The sequence below is a fragment of the Bidens hawaiensis genome, unplaced genomic scaffold (genome assembly GCF_021521415.1).
Source record: "Bidens hawaiensis isolate Kalapana, Puna unplaced genomic scaffold, B.hawaiensis_p1.1 tig00024845_1, whole genome shotgun sequence".
In the NCBI taxonomy this organism is placed as follows: Eukaryota; Viridiplantae; Streptophyta; class Magnoliopsida; order Asterales; family Asteraceae; genus Bidens; species Bidens hawaiensis.
The window spans coordinates 108,441-131,323 of record NW_027493942.1 but is presented as its reverse complement, the minus strand read 5'-3'; the positions used below and the strand labels follow the sequence as shown (position 1 = coordinate 131,323).

Sequence of the window (22,883 nt, the reverse complement as noted above, 5' to 3'; positions counted from 1 at the left end):
TATTTCCAATCAATCCTTAAAATCATAGAAAAATAATAGTTCGGATGGAGACAACCCCTCCATCTAGGTGTCATCATCACTAGATGTCATCATCTGAGGACACCTCCGAATGTGCCTCTTCCTCAGCCGGTTCTTCTTCGGGTTCCTCCTCGGGATTTTCCTCGGGATCTTCTTCAGGTTCGGCCTCAGGCTCCGCCTCAGGCTCGGCCTCAGGCTCGGCTGCGTTCTGAGCAAGTTGCATTTGCAAGACATCGCAACGCTGCAACGCTATCTCAGTTCGGGTCCTTGCTTCTTGGAGTTGCTCTTGCAAGTCTATCATCTCGGCTTGCATCTTCATCATAACCTTCATTTGCTGATCACTAGCCTCTCGCATTTCCTTCATTGTCGCTGCCATGCGGGCAATCTCCTCCTTAGTCTCGGTTCCGACTTTTAACATTCTGGAAACGTTCTCCCTCGTATAGCGCATGTAACCCACGTCACGCTCCAAGCATGAAACAACAGCTGCGAGAACTCTCTCCACAGGTTCGGTTATGGGTGGTAGGGTGTTGGGATAAGCAGGGTGGTTCGGGTGAGGTAACGGGGGAACTTGTTCGCGATAGACCATACGTCTGATCATGTTAGGGTACCAATCCCAGCTAACGTCGTTTTCGTAAATGCCTCCGGATAGGCGGTACCTCTTCGGTGCGGGAGCTTCGAGTTCCGGGACTACTCAGGGTGGTGAGGCGGTAGGTAACTGCGGTTCCTTCCCGTGAGCATGCGTCATCGAATCGGATGATGATGAGGGTGGCGTCGACATTCCTACAGGTAAGCCGTGTATGCGCGCGCGTATGAGTGAAAGAGGTAAAGAGATAAGATTACAAGACTACACAAACCTATGCAGTGCGTATCATTATAACTAATGGGTCGTCGCGGTTATAGTCTAGTATGCATGCAGCTTCTAGTTCGCTATAACCAATGGCTCTGATACCAATCTGTCACACCCTCAAAATCCACTAACGGAGTTTTACCGTCAGAGGGTGTGAACTAACAGGATCGGAATCATCAGTTATAATCAAACCATAAAAACGTTTAAATGAAAATAAGTGCGGAAGCGTAAAACCATAGAACAATGTTACGTCACGCAGGACGATTTAAAAACCAGTAATAACAGTTAAAAACAAGTTTGCATAGTTAAAAGTTTATCACACAATGCATGTTCCTAAACCGCGCGCCCGCCTCGGCTACCTGAGAATAACATACTAAAAGTGTCAACACAAGGTTGGTGAGTTCACAAGTTATATAAAAATAAATCGTTTAGCGTTTGCGTTCAGCGTTTTGCGTTTTGCGTAACCACGTTACGGCGTTTTGCGTTTTGCGTAACCATGTTACGGCGTTTTGCGTTTTGCGTAACCACGTTACGGCGTTTTGCGTTTTGCGTAACCACGTTACGGCGTTTTGCGTTTTGCGTAACCACGTTACGGCGTTTTGCGTTACCAGATAGTGTTATGTCAAATTATATATCGATAGGTAGCTAGTCTATACAACAAGTATTACTAAGTGTTCGACACCGAAGCTGACTCGTTTAGTAAGTGCCTTGTCACCAGGTCCTCCAGAACATGGTACGTGTTAGCCAAAATTACACCCGCTCGACCTCCAGTCGAGTTTGGCGTTGGGTGGGGTTTGTCAAACCCAGTAGTACTAATCAACAGTGACTCGCTATTCAAAATATTAACCGGTTCGATGTGTAGGACTTCAAATGTTTCGTTTGCCACTTAGCCTTTACAAGTGATATATAATTTATAACAAAATCTTAAATGCGTTGTGGAGTATGTTATCTCCCCCAAGTGAAAAGCGTTTGAAAACAGTTTAAAGAGGGGAAAGTGAAACTCACTGTTTGTGAAGAATTTCCCAAAATAAATCACCAAGATGCGCGTCACCGAAAAACTCTCTATAACGTTCTAAAACAACAAAGAGATTTTTCTAAGTGTCGGAATATTATCGAGTCTCTAGACCCGGCACATAATACCTATGCACATAACATGTTTCGTGTTTCGTTTGTGAATCGTGTGTGACTTAAACAAGTGTTTTTGTGACACATTACATGTGTAAGCAATCATATACGTGTCATATATTCATAACGTACGTTACTAGCAATTATTCCCCGTAAGGGCATTTTGGTCAACAAATAACAATTAGCTAGCCATTATTCCCCATAAGGGAAATTTGGTCAAATCATGGCAATCAATTAGCAATTATTCCCCGCAAGGGTATTTTGGTCAAAACATAACAATTATATAACAAGTATCATATTCCATGCATTTTTACACAACTCAGCAGCTAGTTTCACCGAGACAGAAATCCTACTAGAAAGATTGTACTATTTCACCGATCATAGCATCTCAATTAATTTACCAAAAATCATCACAGAAGCACATATGTCTTAGGTTTCCAGAACATATTTTATTACATTTTTATTCCTAATAGTTTTCTCACAATCATCAAATCATTACAGCAAACTCATAACAGTCAAATTCATGCGCAACAGAATGTTATTTGCAACTCCCGTTAAACGAAAAATCCAATAAATGCAAGACCACTTGGGTTAGGTTCCTAACTCAATGAGTCAACTTCCAGAAGTGGAACCAACCCAATTGGTCTCGTATTTCATGAGATATAACATTTACAACATACCCTAACAGCAGGTCTAACAGCTCAGCTTTGCACAACGTTTTTGTAAAATCATAAAAGTTAACTTCTACTTGTCCAAAAATTACAAATTTATACTTTATAGAAACTAGACTCAACCTAGTTTACTGTAGTACCAATAATCTCAACCAATTTTCATGTTTACACTTCGTTACAGTCACTTAAACATCAAATACACATTCTGTCCAGAAACTGTTTGCATCCAAACTCCATCTATTAACAACCTATGAACTATCATGCATTCATATGATCCTCTAGACTCCATAAACACCATTCATACACATCAATTACATATTACATACTTGATTAGGGTTTGTGTTTGAACTCAAATCAAAGACACAACAATCAACATGCAACAAGATTCAATCTACTTATCAAATCATCATTCAATCAACCACAATCATGTTAGCTATCTGCATACACAAAATCGGCCGGTCTAGGGTTTGTGGTTAACCCAACAAACATCAAAATTAAGCTACAAGAACATAAAGGATGATCAATTATACCTTCCTAGCACCTAGTTCTTCGATTAAACACTTGATTTCTTGATGTATGTGTGTGTGGAAGTCGACGGCAGCAAGGAGCAAAGGGGAGGGGGGGCCGATCGGGTTGGGATTAATAATAATAATAGTTAGGGTTTAATTTTTAAGGTTATATTTATAGACACACAAGTTACACTCAAGTCCCTCTACTTTCAAGTGTTGTTTTTCTAACTTAACTAACTTAGTTCTTGTTTCTTGTTTAGCATTACCCACAATATAATCAAGTAACACATATGTTAACACATAATTATCACATAGTTATTATGTTGACGTTTTTCGTTTATTCCTCAATCGTTTGCGTCAACTTGTTTGCGTTTCGGTGCAAATCCCGAAAGACTACACATGTAGTAAGTGTTAAGCGTCAATTAAACCCTAGTTTAAATGTAATGAAGTGTGCGTTATAGATTCAGTGATCTTAAGTTTGAATTGACGGAGTTGAGTTAACGGAGTTAACCTGAAATTGACGATTGTCACAACTACACATGAGAACAACCGTTAATTTATATAAGTACTGAGGACCCCTGATCCTGATATGATCTGGAATACATGATAAGGATAACTGATCCAGAAACATGCCAGGATAACGTATTCACAGTGTCAATTTTCTGTGCCCTAACAATTGCCCCCAAAATGGCGGTTGTGATAAGATCACAGCTGTCATTTTGCCTTTGAATTCAGACTTCCTGCAAATACAGATGAGATTGACAAGCTAGATATAATTATCATATATCTATAGAGTTTGAGAACTTCCCTTCAAGCTATATATCCAAAACTTCTTATTCTCCCTGCAAATCATGAACAGCTAGTAACATCTGTTTAACCCGGGTGGACGGTTCATCTTTCATATGGTGAAATCCGGGTTAAGGTTTTTGGGTAAGTCCAGATGACTTATGATTAATAATTGAAAACTTTTGACTATTCGCTTGTTATTGTGAAAGTTTGTTTGATATAGATTTAGCTTTATTGAAAGTTTTAAGAGATAATCTTGAGTAAAAGGTTTTAGGATAGAATATCATTGCAAAAATAATTTAAAGATCTTAAATCCTTGAATAAACAGAGTCTATAAAGATCTTAGCCAAATAAATGTAAATTGACAAGTGTAAATCATACTATATGGTCTAATTAGACCTAAGTTACCATAAGTACGGAACCTTCGATGATCCTTGTAGAAGCAATTTAAGGATTTTGAATCTTTAAGTTTTGATCTTCATAGTGAACTTAGGAAATCTGTTGTAAGCAATTTATAATGTTAACTGGGATTAAACCCATTAAGCTGGGGACAAGCCCAAATAATAAACTGGGGACAAGCCCGTGCAACTGGGGACAAGCCCGTGACTGGGGACAAACCCAAATACAGATGTTAACTGGGGACTCGCCCAAACCGGGATTTAGCCCAAACGTGAGATAACGTGAAAACGTTATAAACCTTGGCTAACATGAAAATGTTAGAAATATTTGTCTTGAGATAACGTGAAAACGTTATAAACCGGTGGTATGGTACGTCTACCATAAATCATAGGATCCTCCATATAGCCGAAGACAACGAAATTATCAGCCACTAAGCGTGTACTGGTCCCGCTGCACCGGACTATACGTTGGATAGCGTGCGCTCCAGGCGAGAGTGTAGAAACTCTAATTTATTAGAAAAGTGAAAACCTTTAAACCTTAGAGGATATTACCATCGGGGGTCATACCCGAACGTGGGCTAGGCCAAGAGAAATAGGATAGTACCTCGGATGTAAAGGAGAGGTGGCCAACCTCTTGATCATCAATCATATTATCATAATCCTGCATTGATACTTAAAACTTAGAAAAGATAAAATGTTAAGAATTTATTATCCTTAAATAAATGATAAGAGATTGAAAAGGATAAGTAATCGAATGGATATTACCAATTTTGGGGATCCTCAGTCCTCTAAGGATAATATATCCTCTCAGAATACTGGATCCTGATTAGAAAAAATACTTCTTGAGGTGGATAGCATTCCATGTTCTTGGCAATCTATTGCCTTCCATTGTGAGCAAGTGATATGCCCCCTTTCCTGCTTCCGACTCGATCTGATAAGGTCCTTCCCATTTAGGTGCTAACTTTCCATCGGCCGGGTTGGTAGTGTTTTGGAAGGCTTTACTCAAGACTAGATCTCCTTCTTGAAATCTTCTGATCCTTATATTCTTGTTGTATGCCCCAGCTACCCTTTGTTGATAAGCTGCCATCCTAATCTTGGTCAAGTCTCTGAGTTCTTCAATAGTATCCAAGACTTCAAAAAGGATTTCTTCGTTGGCTTCAGGATCACGGATGCTCGTTCTTGCCGTAGGAACCACCATCTCTGTTGGGATTACTGCTTCTGATCCAAATACCAACGAAAAGGGTGTTTGGCCAGTTGCATTCTTGGGTGTTGTCCTGTCGGCCCAAAGAACATATGGTAGTTCCTCGGCCCACTTTCCTTTCTTGGATCCTAGCCTCTTCTTTAAACTGTTGATGATAATTTTGTTGCTAGACTCCGCTTGACCATTAGCTTGAGGATGCACTGGTGTTGAAGTAATCATCTTTATGCCCCAGCTGTCACAAAAGTTAGTTGTTCTTTTCCCAATAAATTGGGAACCATTATCACATATAATCTCAGAAGGAATACCAAATCTAGTTATAATATTCCTTTTAATGAAAGATATAACTTCCCTTTCTCGGACTTGTACGAATGCTTCTGCTTCAATCCATTTAGAGAAGTAGTCCGTCATGGCAAGCATAAAGACCTTTCCACCTGGTGCCTTTGGTAGCTTACCAACAATGTCCATTCCCCCATTTCATGAAAGGCCATGAAGAGGATATAGGATACATTGGTTCTGCTGGTTGATGAAAGATATTTGCATTTCTTTGGCAGGCATCACACTTCTTCGAGTATTCTATTGCATCCTTCTTCATTGTCGGCCAGAAGTACCCAGTCCTAAGTATTCTGGAGAATAATGCCCTTCCCCCTGTATGGTTGCCGCAATCTCCTTCGTGAAAATCTTTAAGCACCTCTTGGATTTCAAGATCCTCGATGCACCTCAATTATGGACCTGCAAGAGATTTTCTATATAGCATTTCATCTAATAAAATATACTGTGATACCTTAAGTTTGAAGGATTTCAGATTCTCCGTAGCTGGAATTTCTCCAGTCTGAATGTACTACTTGATTGGAAGGATGCAGGATCCTTGGCTATCTGAGGATAATGGGTCCCAAAGTACAATCTGCTTATCACTTGTTATCTCCCCAACTTCTTGCTCTCCTATCATTGGCAAGAGTATATGGATGATTGGGATCTTTGTATCCTCTGGAATTTTTAAGGATGAGGCTAAATTTTCTAAGGCGTCTGCCCCGGCATTTTCTTCTCTTGGTACCTGTACTAGACTAAACTTTTCGAAGGATTCTGCCAATTCCTTCACAATTTCTAAATATTTGATCATATTCTCACCTTTCACAGTGCAAGAACCGTTAAAGTGGTTAGTTATAAGTAAAGAATCCATATAAACTTGAAGATACCTGATCCTCATACTTTTAGCTAAAAGTAAACCTGCTATGAGTGCTTCGTATTCTGCCTCATTGTCGGTAGCTTGAAATGCACATGCAATGGACTGGGGTATTATGTCCCCCTGTGGAGATTTCAGTAGTATACCCAATCCTGTTCCTCTTACATTGGATGCTCCATCTGTGAAGAGGATCCAAGGATCCTTGGTTTCTTCTAGCTGTTGTACTTCTAAATCAGCTTCCTTTTGCATGTCACTGCTGAAATCAGCCACAAAGTCTGCTAGAGCCTGTGATTTGATAGTTGTTCTAAGCTCATACTGAATATCGTATGCACTCAGCTTTACAGCCCACTTAGCCATCCTACTGACAATTCTGGTTTTCTGAGAACATTCTTAACGGGATAATTAGTTCTCAAAATAATAGTATGAGTCTCAAAATAATGTCTTAATTTAGTAGAAGCCATAGTTAAAACAAGGATTAACTTTTCTAGATGAGAATACCTAGCCTCTGCGTCTAAAAGACTCTAACTTACATAATACACTGGGTGTTGTTCACCCTCATGATCCTTGACGAGGACGGCACTTACTGCATTACCTGAGACAACTAAGTATAGATATAAGGATTCTCCATCCACAGGCTTCATCAGAGCTGGAGCTGAGGATAAGTAATCCTTCAAGGCTGTAAATGCAGCTTCATGCTTTTCCGTCCACTCAAATTTCTTATTCTTTCTCAGAATGTCATAGAAGTCTTTGCATTTCTCGGAGGATCTTGAGATGAGCCTGTTTAAAGCAGCTATCCTTCCCGTGAGCCTTTGGACATCCTTGGCATTTGCAGGAGACTTCAAATTGAGGATGGCTTCAATCTGCTCGGGGCTTGCTTCGATTCCTCTTTTAGTCACCATATATCCCAGAAATTTTCCAGCCTTAACACCAAAGTGGCATTTTGTCGGATTCAATTTCATGCTATACTGGTCGAGGATATTGAATGCTTCTTCAAGATCTCTGAGGTGATCCTCATCTCTCTTTGACTTCACCACCATATCATCTATGTATACCTCCATAGTCTTACCTAACTGATTCTTGAACATCATGTTGACTAGTCTTTGGTATGTTGCCCCTTCATTTCTTAGTCCAAACGGGATAGCAGCATAACAGTATATGCCGATAGGAGTCATGAATGTTGTATTCTCTTGATCAGAAGGTTCCATCTGAATTTGTTGAAATCCAGAGAAAGCATCCATAAAGGTAAGCATTTCATGTCCTGCCGTTACATCCACCATGGAATCTATATGTGGTAATGGGAAAAGATCCTTGGGGCATGCCTTATTTAAATCGGCAAAATCGACACACACCCTCCACTTTCCATTCTTTTTGAAACAACGACCACATTAGCTAGCCATCGAGGATACTGAACCTCTCTGATCATACCGGCCTTAAGAAGTTTTTCAACTTCTTCTTGTATGATCTTGTTCCTCTCAGGAGCGAATTTTCTTCGCTTTTGATGGACGGGTTTAACAGATAAATCAAGGCCCAGTTTGTGAGTGATTACCTCTTTTGAAATACCTGTCATGTCTGAGTGTTTGAAGGCGAAGGTAGATTTTCTTTGTCCCAAGAAGGGTACTAAATCCTCCTCGATTTTGCTGGGGATACTGGATCCTAGGAACACCTTTATCTCTGGATCCTCAGGGTCCAATGATACTTCTTTAAGGTCTTTCTCCTGAGCTTCCAGCACGTCCCTAGGATGTTGTTGTAATTGCTATGCTATAGTTTGTTTCGTTGTTGGCTTCATTGATGAAGAATAATAGTTCTTGGCCTCCGCTTGGTCACCAACTATCTTCACAACTCCCCAAGGGGTAGGCAGTTTGATGCATTGGTGATACATTGAGGCTACTGCCTTTATTCCATGCAGCCAGGGCCTACCTAAAATAACATTGCAACAAGAAAGGTTATCAATAACACAAAATTATGGTATGAATTTAACCCTTCGATATAAATTGGGAGGTTGATGTCCCCCAATGTCTTCTTGGTTTCACCACTGAAACCGACTAGCACCGATGTTCTAGGAATGATCTCTGAGTCCGGTATGTTCATCTTTTTGAGGACATCATGCTGGATAATGTTGACTGATCTCCCTCCGTCTACTAGGATCCTGCGTACATAATGGTTAGCGATATATAAAGTAATGATCAAACCGTCATGATGAGGATCCTGGATGTTTAGTTTGTCTTCCTCGTCGAATAAGATCCTTTTGTCTGTTGTTAAGGTAGTGGATACTATCGGCTGGTCTCCGTTATCCATCTTGACTTCTTTGGCAAGTCTTTTTGCTGCAGAGAAGGAAGTTCCACAAATGTTTGAACCTCCATAGATGAAATTCACCATTCGGACATCCAGCTCATCCTTCTAAGGATCCTGGATCTTTGAGTCGAAGAAGACTCTCCGATCAGTCACTCGAGTAATGGGGATAAGCGGTCTTCTTTCATCGTCCAACTCGAATTCTTTTGTGGGCTTTTCTTCTATGGCACACGAATCATGAAACATTTCGTAGTCTCTGGAGACAAAGTTGATCACATGAGCGTCTGGTGGTGGCGGCGTCGCTTTTTGTGGAAGATCTTCAGGATCCTGGATCCTGGATTTTTTCCTTCCCAAGAGTTCTTTAAAGTGACCCTTGCTCAGGAGGTATCCAATTTCCTTCCTCAAGCCGATGCATTCGTCTGTTGTGTGGCCAAAGTCTTCGTGAAAGGCACACCACTTAGACTTGTCTTTGAAGGCAGTCGTCTTCTCATTCTTCACCTTGCTTTCTCTCCTAGATCCTTCATGGCACAAATCAAGCCATGGGTATCTACGAATAAACAATACTCGGAGATGCAGGGATAGTCTTCATCATCCTCTCCTTCTTCAACTGCTCGTACGTTCTGGTTGTTGAACTTGTTATACGGCTTTGTGTTGTTGTTCCTGTAGGAGGATCCTTTATTCTTGTCAGGGAATTCTTGTTTTGTTTGATTCCCTAGACGATCCTGGATCCTCTTGTCATCTTCCAGTCATATAAATCTTAGTGCTCTGTTCCTTACTTCATCCAGAGACCTGCAAGGAGTCATCACAAGATCATCATAAAAGGGGGAGCCCCTCTGAAGTCCCATCTTGAAGGCCTCAACAGCAGTAGCCATGTCAAGATTAGGAATTTCCAGAGCTTCCCTACCGAACCTCATAACAAAATCCCTAAGGGATTCATCACTTGGTTGGACAACTCGATAAAGATCACTAGTTAACTTCTCAAATTTCCTGCTACAGGAAAATTGACTGTTGAATAAGTTAACTAAGTGCGCAAAAGAAGTAATTGACAAGGGAGGAAGACTTAGTAGCCATTTCAATGCGGATCCTGTCAGTGTGGATCTGAATCCTTTGCATAAGCAAGCTTCCTTAAGTCTCTCCGGGATAGGGTTGATCTCCATCCTCTCTCTGTATTGTGCTACATGTTCTTCAGGATCAGTGGTTTCATCGTAAGTCTTCATGTTGGGGGTTTGGAACCGCTTTGGAATTTCAGCATCACAGATAGGTGGAGCAAATCTTGATAACTTGTGGCTTCCATCAGGTATCTCAGGGATTGGTCATATCACCCCGGGAACACTGGATATCATATCCTTGAGCTTCTGTAGCTCTTTGACCATAGCCTGGTTGATACCTGTATCTTGTATGGAACCACGGTTAGTATCTAAGGATATAGGATCATACAAGTTAGCTCTTTGCTGGGTGAAGCTCGGCATCCCGGATGAGTAGTTGGGATAAGAAGAATCCGCGATAGGAGTTGGTCCTCAAGAGGCTATGGTCTGCATGGGGATTATATCTCCTTCATGGACTTCGGAGGATCTTTTATGCTGGACTCCTGAGGATCCTTGATTCGGGAAGAAAGATCCTTGAGGCTGGGTATTGTAGGATCCTTGAGGATACGCCCCAGTGGATCCTGGTGGAGGGATGGCTGATCCTTGTCGATAATATGAGGATCCTTGAGTTTGCTGACCCATGGATCCTTGTTGGAAGTTAGATGACCTCGGCTGATCTAACGAGAATCCTTGAGCCTGTTGACCCATGGACCTCTATTTAAGGATCGATGATCCTGGTTGGAATAGCGAGGATCCTTGAGCCTGTTGACCCATGGACCCCTGTTGAAGGATTGATGATCCTTGTGAGAACTGAGCCTGGATTCTGGACTGGTAAAATCCAGCATCCTGGGCATCAGGGGGTGAGATCCTCTGCTGGCCTCTTGTTCTTCTTGATATCTTCTATCTCGCGAAGGATCCTCTGGTCGGTCTTGTTCTGCTGCTCCATGTATGCTTTAACCTGCGAAAACATAGATGAAACATCGTTGTTAGTATTAACCATCGGCGTAGCAGCAGCGGTTTTTAAGCTCTAGAAGATTGGTAGTTGCGTCTTGCTTCCAGCAGCAGCAGTCCGTTGTGCTCCCGTGATTGGCGGAGGCATCGGTGGCAAAGTTCTTGATGGGAGAGGAACTTTTGATGGCATGGTTGACGAAGCAGAGGTTGATTGAGAGGCCATTGATAGTGATATGGGTACAAAAAAGTTGAGAATGATAGGGATAATATGGATTATAGCACCAATTGCCCCACGGTGGGCGCCAAATTGTTTTGGATAAAAATCTGCTAAGGATAATGTATCCAAATCTGTCAAGTGAGATATAGTGCTAACACGATAATAGTGGTTGTATAAAAGAAATCTTGATGAACACAAGGATTTTATCACGAGGGAAAAAACCCTTAATTACGATAATCTTTACTTCGGTCAAAAACTAACAAGGTAATCTTTGGTCGAATTGCTTCGGTCAAGGATTAACAACGTAATCTTTGGTATGGTACGTGATTATAGTAATCTCCGGCACAGAAAACCCTCAGACGATGAAAACTATCACCGTCCAGTTTATTAATATGAAAAATGAGGATACAAGGTTGGAGATTATGATCAGTGTTTACAATAATTCTAGGTGTGTGCGTATATTGCTTTGTTCGTAGAGAGCAGTGTGCATTGTGTGTGTTTCCTAGCTGATCATAGCCTCTATTTATACATAAAAGATAATAACTCTGTGGAGTTATGAATAATAAATATTATTAACTAATAATCCCTAAAAATCCACCATTGCCTTCAATATAATCGTAACTACCACTTTGACTACATGCTCCATCACTCAGGCTGCGAAATAGGGGGTAGACCAGGTCTTAGAGCCGTTACACTTGATAAATATCAACCTTCATATAAAAAATAACCGTTAATAGCACCAAATACCGAGGATCCATGATCCTGACATAGCTCTAGAACTCTTCAGAAGGATCATTGATCCAGACACGTCAATATCTTCTTGACTGCAAGTTAGTGGATAGACTGAGTCTTCTAACCGTTATACCTGCTAAATATTAGACTACACATGAGAACAACCGTTAATTAGTAATAAGTACTGAGGACCCTGATCCTGATATGATCTGGAATACATTATAAGGATAACTGATCCAGACATATGCCAGGATAACGTATCCACAGTGTCAATTTTCTGTGCCCTAACAATAAGTATGATCTAGCTAGCAATGTTTGGTGTGTAATTCAGTTGTTGATTTTGGATGTGCCATTTATTATATGGTTCCTTTTTGAGTCAGGTGACCAATTGGTGTCTAGCTGGGTTGGATAAGGCTTAGGCTTTCCTATGGGAGGTCTCAAGTTTGAATCCCACTCCGGGCGGCCTTGAGGTACCCGTCACCAATGAAGTTCTACTAAGACAGGGAAGCCGTAGTGGCGCGGGTTCGATCCTGAGGATCGGCCTAGATCTGTCGTGGACTGAATGGAGGTGTTTTACCGGCGTCATACCTCTTGCGGGGTGGGGTGATGGGTATCCAAATGGGTACCGGGGTAAGGGTTCCCTCCTCCAACCCTTTTTTTTTTGTTTGAGCAGGTGTGTGGTTTTGCAGGTATATCAAATGGGAAAACACGAATGTTGTAGTTAATACCAAAAAAAAGTCTTTAGCATCAGTTAGCACAGGGGATGAAAAATCAATTGATTTCTTATGAATTGTAGTATCACTTCTAATGTTTTTTTTTTTACTCATTTTATGATAGTGCAGAGGGTTTCATAGCAGGAGGACAACCGGGGTTGTTGAAACAGCTTTATATGCAATTGATACCATAAAGACCAGACTGCATGTAGGTTTTATATTCTTTGTATTAATATTAGTTAATTACAATTTAGATTAGATTATGTAAATCATAATTTAATTTTATCAACATTATATATTCTGCATGGCTGCACGTGGCAGACGAAAGATTGTCCTCCAGGGGCTATATTATCGCTTTCTGTTCGGATTTTGATAAGTTTTGGTTCGTGTTAACCAGTTTTGGTGAAGAAAATTACAAACTGGTTCCAAACTGTTTTCATAATCCGTTATAAACCGGTTCGGTTTTTGTTTGAGATTCGAATCGGTTCGCTTAACTGTATATTTGCCTACCTCTAAATTCATATATATCTGCGGATTTGTTTAACATGAGTCTCACTTATGATAGTTTAACGTTAATATTTTTGTACAACTCATAACCCATGAGTTACTGACAGTGTATCATAAATATTACGAAATTCATGATGATCATCATCATCATAATATTACGAAATTCACTCTGCAATATTCATAAAATAAACCATACTCGTCGAATTTACACTGCAATTGAATAACTTTGCTAGCCACACAACAACTGAGAATTCCGACTTGATTGTATTCTCTACTCGACTTCTTTTGTTTATTAAGTTATCTTTTTTTCTCACAGCCTGAGTTTTGAGAAGTAAATTTTAGGGACCTTAGGGACTGCTTACGAGTATGCCACGTAGTTGATGGGTTGATCCGAACAACTTAGCTTTGTAAGACTTAAAAGTCAAAGTTTGACCCGGTTTAGTAAACCATGTTGCGTGGATTTGTAGACAGGTGCTAACCTTGTTGGGTTGGGATACCGTTTCATTGCTTCGTTGGTATTTTCGACCCTTTTAGTAACGTCTAGATTCGTGGCTAATTTCACTTTTGTTGCCAATTGACCACGACCCAATAATGCAGCCATTACCGCCAGCTGCAAATGGGTAAGCTTTAAATTTTTTTAAAGATGAGCGGGTTGAAATTGATCCGGAGTGTATTTAAATGATTTTAAATCTATTATAAAAACAATAGATTAACATCATGATAATAATATAAAACTTAAGTCATTTATAAAACTTAAGCGAAACAAAAACGAAAAGTCAACCTCAACCAATATAAAATAGGATAGTTGAGTATAGTCAAACAATCATGAAAAGTCAATATCAAGTCAAACCAGCCACTCGGGTTGGTCGACCTGAGAGGGTGGTTTCACCAGTTTGGCAGTTTAGCAGTTCGGTTTGGTGGTTTGAACCATTTTTTCTTTAGATTTTAAATTTGATCGTTGGTTAATACTAAAATAATTAAAAGACAAGGATGGTTCATGATTATGATGCATATACATGGTCGTATCCATGTTTACACGGCTGGTTAAAATAGGAAGTCAAAATATACAAATGATAAAGGTCAAAGGTCGGTTCAGATTACACAGTCGATTCCAAGTTTCAAATTAGACCGAAGTATTAAACTGCCAAACCTCAAAAAACTACACCATGAATAGAACAGTGTGCTCAAACTGACTAGCTTGTTTCGGTTCGGACTCCAAACACCCCTAGGTTTCTTGTAGAGAGCAAAATAAGAAGTTTACCTGGCGAGGACCAAACCTGATGGTTGTGAACTTGTCTTTCATTTCTTAAACACTCGCTTTTGACCAGTAGGATACTCTGCCCTAAGGATCATCATCTTGATCATCCAACCGTCCTAATTGACCTATCGAACAATCCCCCGCTACATAACAAAAAAAGATTTAAAAACATCATGAACTGTTTAATCTGAACATTTATTTTACTTATTGTGTATTGACCATTAAGATATTACTCTGAAAAAATAACATGTCCACTTGAATCTTAAGCCACGTATAACAATATCCTTTGTTCTTCATTGCCACCACATTTCAAATAGCCGAAACCATGCTACACTAAGGATCAGTTAGTCAACATTTGACTTTTGGAAGTCAAAATTAAAATTGACTAAAGTTATATTTTCATATATAAATAGAATGGTGATAGCATATAAATGCATTAAGTACATCAAAATGGGTATACATTGTTGATATTTGAATTTGAGAAGTAATAAGTTTGACTAGCTAGCCCACGGTAAATTAGTCAACATTTGACTTCTGAAGTCAACGTGATATCAAAACCAATAATGTAATAATCTTTGAATAGAAAGAAAATGATGATCACATATAAATACATAAGATAACCAAAATGGGCATATTTAGGAGACTGAAAGTGAAGTCTTTCTTGATATCTGAAAGCTTGACCATAAAGAATAAGTTTGATGTCAACCTGCTAATTGAATGAGATCATAATACGAGGTTGTCCGCCTTTGGTGTAAGGATTGATCTTTTTTGGCTTCATCAACCAGTGATAAAGAAGCAGAGAGTCCTTGGTTTTCGGATCAGCTGATCTCCGTGCTTCATGCAAAAAAATAAATAAATAAATAACATTTGAGCTAAAACCCGTATCATCGTATCATGGAAAAAGAAAAGAAGGAAGCTAAGAACAAAGTAAGAACTTAGCATCATGATATCGGAATCGATTGTTATTTTTTTAACTCTGAAAAGGCAAATCTTATAGGGTGTTCATGGTTCGGTCTAAACCGTGAAACCGGACATTTGTCCGGTTTTGCGGTCAGTTTTGGTAAGGCTTTTTGCTCGGTCGATTTAAAGATTAGCAGACCGTGCAACGTTTAGGTATGCGGTTTATAGCAAAAACCGGACCGGGCAAGACCATAAAAATTAAAGATGTTTTTAAAAATATTATATAGTAGACTATATATGTTTATAGAATGCAATATTCACATTTACAAAACACTAATATTTAGAAGCGGCGGTATAACTATATTTACTATCACTGCCTTGTCCCATAAATATTACATTTGTTTTATAGCTTAGTGACACATACAAAATGAAATTTTGTTGTATGTGAACGTGGTATGTGTTTGGTGCATATGACCCATTTGAGAAGTTTACTTTTTTTTATACGAATAAACATTAATACTCATTAACATTTTAACTACAAATAACCCATTTTTAATATTGGTTCATGGTATGTGTTTACTTTTTATTTTCTTTTAACTATACATATCGTTTATGTTAGTTCACGTTCAAGAACCGTTTGTTTAAGTCTTTAGCAGACGAACATAAACATGGACAAGATAACCGTGTTCGTTTAGTTGTACGTGTTTAATTGTTTGTCCAATCAATGTTAAACGAACACGCACGGACATTCCCCATTCGTCTTCGGCCAGTTCGTTCATCATATAATCATCAAGTATATTGTAAACGTAAACTTTGAATAATGTTTTTTAGATTGTTACAGGTTTGAAAGCAAACCAAATTCAATTATAAATTTTGTGACAACCATACCTGTTCCATTAAAATCAATTTTTAGGGTCCATTTGGGGAACATTGACAACTCCCTATACATGCTCTTAACTCATGGAAGGCGCAATATATCATATAGCTTATGGTATATGTTCCGAGATAAGTGGATCCCAATGTTCACAACCCCTGCAATCCCACCAATATCCTTACACTCGTGAATGTTCATTACCTATTATCTTATAAACGAAAAATTGTTTGTTGTGGTTGGCACAACAAAGTTGTATGATATTGCGGTCGTCAGAATGGATTTTGTACAACCGGACATTGTATATATGCAAGGAGAGAGACTTATAAATGATGAAGTTGGATCTCCAATGTGGAAAGTGCACAAGATTTACCATGGTTATGTGGTTCTTCTTTGCCCACGACTATTTCCACTAAAAACCATTATAATTGATTGTTATATGATATATATCTGCATTTATATCCATTGGTTTTCTTAAATCTCATCACATTTCTATTTGCATGATTGTAATGTCTCAAATAAAAAACATTTTTGTTTATACAACTTAAGTACCAATGAGTTTATAACACCACCTATACATATGCATACCGAGTAAGAATGGGCACAATTAAATCACGAATGCCCACACTTTACGTACCATTTTTATAATTCGTTGACCGACAACTTGTGTGGCTTTAATTTGAGTATTTCTTTCATTCTCCTCATTAAGTTTCAACTATAACTACTCACCAATTAACGTATATACTCAATTCTATATGTTGATTAAAAAATCACAAAATCCATAAACCTACTATATTAACAAATATTTCACAAAGCATGATGTATCCAAACATATATAAGCATACGTCAATATTTTAGTGCGCACCTCCGCACAAAAAACAACATCCAGCAAACCATATGTCATATGGCAGCACACTCGCACTAATAGATCATTACACACCACACCAAACAATACGAGCTAATATGAGGGGATAATTTGCGTGAACCTGCATCATTCTATTAAGTTATAGCTAATTGATTAGTAATACATGTAACTAAAAATATTTGGGTAAAAATTCAGACGTCCAACAATGGTAGATAATGTTATCAAGTTAGTTCATGATTAAGGAAGTAAAGGATAATACTTAAGTTAGTTTTACTTTAAACAAAGTTTATGGTATTATTCAATTTAACGGCTCATCAATATTAATTTGTATACTAAATTATTATATATTATATATAAAGGGATATTGGTTTTAAATACTCACAACTTTGACTCATTGGTAGATAGCGCTCCCAACTTAAGAAATGTTTCCCAACACTCCCAACTATTAACGTATTTTCTTCTAGCACTCCCGGAGTAACGAGACACTAACTTTGTTAATGTTTGGGGTAAAAATGTCATTTTTCAAAGTTAAAGGGATAAATTCAAAATTTCATTTATTATATATTCAACCATCCCTCTCCACCCAACCACCACCCCTCTACCCTGCCGACAACCACCAACCACCACAGATGCTGCCACCACCACCGGAACTATACCGCCGGAACATGGAAACATAACAAGCCTTCAACAAATATACCTCGGGTATTACAACACTTACACCGAGCGGTATTCCGCCGGAAAATCGGTACCTTATATAACCTCTGCAGCTTCGGCGCCGCTAATTGCAGCCTCACTGGTAAAGTCTCGCCTGAAATCGGAAAACTTCAAAACTGTGATACCTTATTCACATGCGAGATACCAGACTCATTTCGGAACCTCAAGAACCTCACTTTACTGAACGTGTTTTGTAACAAGCTTCACGGATCAATACCGGATTCCCTCGGTGAGTTACCAAAGCTCGAGGTGCTGCAACTCTGAGAAAACAACTTATGCCAGCAGTGTTGTAATACCCGAGGTGGATTTGTTTAAGGCTTGTTTTGTTTCCAGGTTCCGGCGATATAGTTCCGGTGGTGGTGGCAGCAGCTTGGTGGTTAGGTGGTTGTTAGTGGCGGTGCTGATTGGTGGTTGTCGGAATGGAAGAGAGGTAGTGGTTGGGTGGAAAGGGATGGTGGAATATATAATAAATGAAATTTTGATTTTACTCCTTAAACTTTGAAATGACATTTTGTACCCCAAACACTAATGGAGTTAGTGTCTTGTTACTCCGGAGTGCTAGAAGAAAATACGTTAAAAGTTGGAGTGTTGGGGAACATTTCGTAAGTTGGGACTGCTGTCTACCAATGAGTCAATGTTGGGAGTATTTAAAACCAATATCCCATATATAAATATATATATATATATATATATATCCGGTTCTTGACTCTGGTTTGACTGATCTAACTGGTCCATAGATATATCAACAAATATGTCATCGCCAACACCTTAATACGACCCCACCGCAACGCACAGGCACTTACGCTAGTCTATTATAATGTATGCCTTTAAGTTTATCAATACACTAAAGTCAACTATGTTGTTTTAAATAATGGCTCCGGTTATACGCTCTTTGACTTATCCACGAACCCTTGAACTCCATACGATCGTATGACTCTTACAATCGTATAAGACTGCAGAACTTGTCAGCTTTTCGTAGCCATTGTCTGTTGTCCAGGAACATTCCATACGATAGTATGACAACTATATGATCATATGAGGTTTTTTTTTTTAACTACCAGTGACTTTAAAGACCGTATGAACTTTGGGGTGTGAGTTTTTTAAACAACCAGCAACTATATGATCTTTCTTTTAGGGTGTGTGAGTTTTGAGAAAGGGTATGTGATGGAGGCCAAGTATTGAAGTGTGTTACATGTTATATTTGGAGGTCATGATCGTGCTTCTAAAGGTGACCGCGAAAACGGGCATAACTTGGCCTACGAAGCTCCGTTTCAAGCCCACGGCCAGTCAAATCAAAGCTTGAGACTTGAAGCACATTATGGCAAACCGCTTGTCTCTTGTCCGAAGCCCAAAAATGCCTCCTAAATAAAGTTATGGACGTTTTTATGTTTTTTCATAAGTTTTTACTTTTTTTACTTTTGGGTTTGTGTTTGGCCTATGGCCTTTTTTGGGCTCATTTCGAATTTGAAAGTCTATTTATATGATGCTAATGTAACGTAAGAAGTCAGACTTGAATTTTGTCAATAAAGAATTTTCTATTCATTATCCTTGACCTTTGGGTGGGATTTGAGAGTTTTGAGAAGTTCATCACGGGCATTCACATAATCAACGTGATTTGATCTTCATTATCGTTTTACCACTGCATCAGTATGACTTATTTGAGAAATTATATCTTTGAAGATGCATGTGTTAACTACCCGTTCACTATTTAGAACTGTGTGTATAACTTTTTTTAAGAAATTATAACTTTTAAAGGCTTAAAATTTTATAATGTACAACTACTTGCTTGCCCTGTTCGTTCGACGCGAGACCTGTAAATCAGTAAATTGTAGAGGAAAAAAAACATGTAGCTTAAACCGAATTTGCTAGATTAATACTATACCAATTAATAATAAATGAATTTAGACATACTAATAGCTACAATAATATTTGGGGGAAAGTGAATACGGTACTGTCACGCGCCTAAGCTTACACGTAAAACCATTCAAAACTACGTAGTTTTGATTAAAAACCCTAAAAAGAGAAACTAAATCTCACGATTTGCTTCCATTATTTCCTTCTAGTATCACATTCTTCTTTTTTTCCCCGTTCTTGCATCCAATTTCAGCTAAAATTGTTTTTCAAGCAAATTAAGTTGTTTATAAAAAAAAAACAATTGTAGCTATTCAGATTCAGATTGATAAGTTTTGCAAGGTTTTCTCAAATTCGTTTATTCCAATTTCTTTAGTATGAATACTTTTCATTTTTTTAGGATCTACATAATCATTTAAGGCTTTAATTTACTTTTCACTTGATATTTAGAAATTTCAAATTATATGTTTTGAATTCATAACAACAACGATATCATGATATTACCCAAAACTTGAAAATGGGGGTTTCTAGAACTCTAGAAGGACATCTAGACATGACTCATGAGTATACAAAACACTCTTGAAGGACATGAATATTCAAAAACAAAGGCAAAGATGTTAAAGAAAAACCATAGAACTAGTTTTGGGTAAGATAGGATGAAAGAACGATACAAGAAGGAAATAGTGGAAGCAAATTGTGATATTTAGTTTTAATTTTGTTTAGGGTTTTAATCAAAACTACATAGTTTTGAAGGGTTTTGCATGTAAGCTTAGACACATGACAGCACCGTATTCACTTTCCCCGTAACTAATACAATTCCAATTTTGTAAACTAGTTATAATATGAGTCTATTAAATTTGAAATTTACAAATAACTAGTTAAAAGTGATACAATTCTTTTTTAGAGGCCAGTATATTAAAAGAGAAAAAAAGGGCAACTCACAAGTAACAAGAAAAGCCCCGTTTTGTACAACAAAAAGAAAACTGATTGCATAAAACGACAAAGCATAACTAAAACAACCTACAATGAGGAATTCATGACGTTAAACTCGCACAACTTCTCCTAATCTAGAGTTGATCTATTGATCCTATGTTTCACCCATAAAAGTAATTAAATGTTTTCAAATGTACGAACACCTTAAGAATGAATCTCAAAGAAAACCTCTTTAAATCAGGTTATAAACTTGAGAGGTTGAGACCATAAAGATCACTGGTGTACCCACCCTTTAGAATATGTGTTAAACCGACTCCTGTATAATTTTAACCCTGACCCCTGTGTGATTTCGAGAATGACACGACGACCCTGTTGGAATTTTGAGAACGACCTCATGAAATTTGAAACCAGCCCTAATAAATCTTTTTCACATATTTACAACTATAATTTATACAAATGTATATAAATAATATACCATCTAAATTTGAGTTTAATAGGAAACAAATTTAAATACAAGTTTAAGCTCAAATGCTCAAGTTTTAAACACAACTCTTAAACTTCCAACCTAATCTACATTTAAGCTAGTTAAAAAAAATGAATATGATGACAAAAATACTATCTTAGGTGAATGTTGTGTTTTAATCTTAAAAAAATGTTTCGATTATACATTATTTTGCTCACTTACTTCATTTGTATTGATGTATTGTTTGTTTATTCATTAATTGAAGTTAGCTCTCGTATCATTATTACCCATTGCAACCGTAAGCGTTGAAATTTGTTTTTCGGCGATAGAATACGTGAATCCCTATTTGCGTAATCAGGTGGGTGATGGGAGTTTAAACGATGGTTTATTTGTTTCATTGAGAAAAACTTGCTTATAAATGTAAAACTAGATGATGTTTTGGTTAGATTTCAAAAAATGAAAACCCGTATAGAACAAAGCTAGATGTATTGTACAATCACTTAAATTAAGTGTTTCGTGCTTTTTTTTTGTTATATAATATTTTGTTTGATTATCATTTTTTCTATATATACGACCGATGCAATTCGACCGGCCAGATGGTTGAACCGGACATAAAAAATATTATTTAGTGATGGTCAACTGTGTACGAACATAAAAAATTTCACACCTCTATAAAAAAAAATTTCTTAAGTCCAGTCACTTGTAAAGATCCCAAGTCTTCGTCATACCAACGGAGAGTATGAATTCTAATAAGATCACATCGATCTCTTGGTTCCGAATCTGTAGGAGGAAAGGAAGTTTAATGGCATTTATGAGTATTGCTGACTTTTAGACTTAAAATCAGGACTTTTCCTTCTTTCACGTTCAAATGCATGTGCATGCTCTCTTTTTTTGAGCCACCAATCATCCACTAGCTCATATCAAATTCTACCCATACAACAGCTAGCACTACACGTATTAAATTAAATATAAACTAATGTAACTAAAATTTGAAAAGTTATTATATATATAGCCATTTTTAATTTTTTATTATGTGACTAATATATAATTGAAACATTAGTAAATCAATCAGTACACATACTAGTAAAAATTGGTTTGAAATCAACTAAAATCATATGTATGGGACCTGTTTGTAATTCTCTTAACTGAAACCGATTAACCAAACCGAAAACATCTCAACATTGGTAAAATAATCATAAACTGGTCACCGTTTCAGTCCGAACCAAAATAATCGATCATAAACCGATTTTGACTTTTATTGACCAATCCAAACCGGTTTAGATTTGAACATGCTTGTGCACCTAGATCCTACTGTTGTATGTATATCTTAAATGCACGTTTCCCATTTGAGGGAACAATTCCCATTTGTTTAAGCGACAGATGGATTTGCACGTTTCAATACTGAATAGGTTGGTTTCAAATCAATCAATCAAAATACGTGTATCTTTGAACCAACTATGTACGACATTGGGAATCGAGGATTGAAATAAATTTTTGCATTCTCCTAACTATTAATTATTGTGTTGTTTTAAAATAATGCTTATAAAATGAATGTGCATTTATGAGTACTACATGATCAATAACTTTGTTTCTTATCATGTGATTAAGAAAAATACGGGTTCCACGTTTTTCTTCTCTCTTATAAAGTGTTTTTGTTAGATAACCAAACAATAAGAAGTTTTTATTACACAAATCATATATCATACATTTTTCTGGATATTGAATTATATAGAAAGTTGTTACTCAATATAAACCTAAAATGAAAATTTTAAGTTTGACTATAGTTTAATTTAGTTTTG

General features: G+C 37.8%; 1 long non-coding RNA gene across 1 annotated transcript; it reads right to left on the bottom strand.

Moving 5' to 3' along the window:
- Positions 1-14,528: 14,528 nt before the first annotated feature.
- LOC143570197 (uncharacterized) lies at positions 14,529-16,764 on the bottom strand. The gene is made up of 3 exons (XR_013141884.1): positions 16,022-16,764; positions 15,099-15,966; positions 14,529-15,060 (listed from the first exon to the last, which is right to left on the bottom strand). It is a non-coding gene; the product is annotated as an uncharacterized LOC143570197 (long non-coding RNA).
- Positions 16,765-22,883: the final 6,119 nt, after the last annotated feature.